We start from the raw sequence: 3741 nt of genomic DNA, 5'->3' as shown, positions 1-3741 counted from the left end.
AGCTGCATCATAATAACAGAGTTTAGATTGTTTTCAAGTGCAAGGTTGGACTTTATAAACTACACACAAGTTTACTTCATGTGTCTGTTAGTTCCTAGTTTTGTCAGTCGAGTCATATGTGTTATTTGCAATGATGAAATGGAGTGTGTGTATTATTAACCTGCTTGTGAACTCTGTTTATTTCATTTAAGAAATTCATGCAACGTGATGCACTGTCCGTTAAATATCACACAATAAACCAAAGTATATCAGTAGGAGTTTCCTTAAGTCTTTCTGATAGTTTTCTTCAGGCCGGTTTATCCCATACGGAAATGTAATATATGTACATAGCCTAGGTATATGAAATATATACACATATATAAAATATATATACCCATATATATGCCCATATATAAAACCTATTAGAAAATGGAACAATTGACATATAAAACCAGCCCATATATTTGATGTATGTATAATAGTGTTTTTTTACATACATGTCACATATATAATTATCAGTTTTCAAATAGAATTTGTGTAGTATTTGTTTTGTTTTTATGAGCTGGTCAAGAAGAGGTAAAATAATAATAAATAATACATTTTATTTATAAAAGATTCGAAAATGAGATAGAAATTGAAATGAAATGTGGATAATGAGATAGAAATTGAAATGAAATGTGGATATGTAGACTTGATCTGTAGACTTGAAATAAATAGTTAAATAGTTTGGCATATATAAATTAAACATATCGGTGACATATATGGTCAAAACATACAGTATTATATAAATAATAATCATATACATCATATTAATATATGTCAATATACTCATTTAATATGGCAAATTTATATATGTTAAAAACCTATATCAACATATATGTAGAGATATGTATATATGTGATAGCAATATATTGTCTTATATTTAACATATATGACGGCGTCACTAGCGATATAGGGACATGTCATATATTACATTTCCGTATGGGAATTACTACAACAGTAGAATACAATTCTGAAATTATGGTTTATAGTTTTGGTGTGCCACCCCAAGATTTTAAGTGGCCCCATCTGGCCACCCCTATGAAAAATTTCTGGAGGCGCCACTGATGCCAGTTGATGAAACAATTGTAGCTATTTCCTCCCACGCCTGTTTAACCGACACTGATTTGGGTGGGTTTCTCCCATCCCCATACAACATAACTTCTCTGTCTATCACTGCTCTTACAAGAACATCAGTGTCCTTGGCTGTGCACCGCTCCAGGCATGTGCCTGGTAAATCCGCCATAATAATAGCAATCCGTAATGGAACTTGCGCACCTTCTTTTAAAGGGCACCTATTATGACATTTAAAATGTTCCTAATGTTGTTTAGGGAGTCCCCAACAACAGTTTTGCATGCATACAATGACAAAAAACACTTTTGTTGTCGTATAATATGCATTTATTTTTACCTGATTTGCTCACCGACTCCCAAATGATTCGTTCAACGACTCACTTTTCCAAACCCCTCCTTTGCGCGACGCTAATCTGCGTTGATTGGTCAGATGACCCAGCAGTGTTTACAGAGATAATACTTATTTTTAACACGGAGTACAATGATGCTTTTATCAATTCAATTTTGTTATAATAATGATTATAGTCCACTGCTTTAGTTTGTAGTAAAAAAATAAAAATAAGATGAAGAATTTAATGTTATGTTAGCGAGCATAGCCCAGAGTTCATATTGTAAAAGCACAATCAGTCTTTGTTTGCATTAGCCCGATGCATAAACATAACGTTTTTACAAAAAAAAAAAAAAAAAAAATGCAGTTACGTTACTACGAGGTATTACTCTATTCTTTAAGACAACTCCGAAAACAACGACAAACACTTCACATATCTCAATACAATTGTCATTGAAGACCTAGAAGCTAAACGGTGCTTACACAACAAACAAAATAATTATTAAGCATGCTACATAAAACATAAAAGCAACAATTATTAATAACACTTACAGGTTGTGATCAGGGTTATTATAGTTTTGCATTATTCATTAGTTTTTATTTTTATTTCGTTTTAACTTTGTGTTTTCAAATTCAGTTTAGTTTTAATTAGTTTCTAACGTGGGTTTGCTAGTTTAGTTTAGTTTTTATTTTTTGAAAATGCTTAGTTTTAGTTTAGTTTTAATTAGTTTTAGTATTAGTTTTAGTCTTTGTCTCTGACAGGCTGCCCGACGCGAAGCGGAGGGATCTTCAGCAGCCTGAAGGGGTTGTATTCCCAATAACTACCGACTCGCTATACATTATCCCGCTTATTACATGGCTACCTATCAAATAAATCACTACTTTGAAACAAAATATTGATTTAAAAAGGAGTTTATTGATAGTTTACGATTGTATTGCTTCCGCTAAGCTTCCGCCAAAGAAAATAGTGCGCTCCGTCTACGGTTAGAATTCTGTGAGTCCATATAGCAACGCTCTGTTTTTCATGGCAACGGTCTGTTATACTCCGCACAGTCCGCAGCGGTGTGTTATCAAGAAATAACAGACCGCATTCTACATTGGAATTCAACCAAGCCATGTAATAAAACAAAATATAAACTTAAAAACGATGGGACAAATGGGCTGCCAATGTAGATCAGAAGGCCGTTGAAAAAGAAAAGAAATAAAGTATTAAATCCCGAGATGTATCGAATCAAAAGGTACGTCGGTCCATCGGGCATTTGCCCGGAATGCCAGATTACCATTCCAGCCCTGCAGTTTATAACGTTAGTGTTTTGACAACGACAACACAAGTGCATTTTAAGTTACCTCAAACTTGCGACTAGTTAACTTTTTAAAGAAGGCCCAATTGCTTCTCATATGAACATTATATTCAGAGAATATAAAATATTTGTAAACCACTTTTTATGTGTGTGATTGTGTAAGTGATTGTGTAAAGGTGTTTATTATGAGATACCAACCTTTTGCGAACTTGCCTTAACGTCGCGTCGAACGCGTTCACATGGAGACGTTCTCTGGAGACTTGAGAGGAGGGGAGGGGTGTGTGACTGTGTGTGTGTGTGTGTGTGTGTGTCGCGCGCATGCATGCGAGTGACAGAGAGACGGAGGGAGAGCAGGGAAAGGAAACACAGCTGAGCGAATTCTCTGCGTGTTTTTAAATAGCGTCGAAGGAAGACATTGACAAAGACGAAAACTAAGGACATTTACTCTATAATTTTATTTTATTTTAGTTAGTTTTGTCAACCACACATTACAGTTTTATTTAGTTATCGTTTTTTTGTTTTGCCTCGTTTTTATTTTTATTTCAGTTAACGACAATGTTTTTTCCCATCTAGTTTTCGTTTTTTCGTTCGTTTTCGTTAACGATTATAACCCTGGTAGTGATACGGAGGAGGAAGCTGATGCAAATACACTTGGAACTGAACCTTCAATCAGCCGGCTCGTGAATCCAAGTTTGATTGCATTTAAAAAGCAATCGTCTTCAAAATGGCGCGAGCAAAGCACAAGGCTCGGACTACACTTCTGTGGTATAGTTGTATATATGAATTGTAGCCACTTAGTCTTCAAATGCTCCTCCTTGGGCAGATGAAAAAAGTTTGCTTTTGAGTCGCACTTCAGAACACAGCGTCTCGTCGCCCTGATGTTTTCCCCTGGCCTTGGAGCGCAATAAGTGGGCGTATCGTATTCAAATAACTTGACAAGTTGACGTCATCTAGTCAGAGAAAAAGCTTCGGTCTTCTAACGATTCATAAAAATTACTCTGAGTCGACTCTTACTTTTGA

At 35.3% G+C, this 3741-nt stretch overlaps 1 long non-coding RNA gene across 1 annotated transcript in view; it reads left to right on the top strand.

The window, feature by feature from the left end:
* Window positions 1-1762, top strand: part of LOC306995352 — a 6691-nt gene extending 4929 nt beyond the window's left edge. The window contains exon 3 of the long non-coding RNA XR_013796832.1: window positions 1093-1762. This is a non-coding gene — a long non-coding RNA (uncharacterized lncRNA). The remainder of the gene's footprint in view (window positions 1-1092) is intronic.
* The last annotated feature ends 1979 nt before the right edge of the window (window positions 1763-3741 follow it).

Source organism: Phoxinus phoxinus (genome assembly GCF_949152265.1).
Source record: "Phoxinus phoxinus genome assembly, chromosome: 1".
NCBI classification, from domain to species: Eukaryota; Metazoa; Chordata; class Actinopteri; order Cypriniformes; family Leuciscidae; genus Phoxinus; species Phoxinus phoxinus.
Note: the sequence above shows the minus strand (reverse complement) of the source record. Positions and strands in the feature narration are given on the sequence as shown.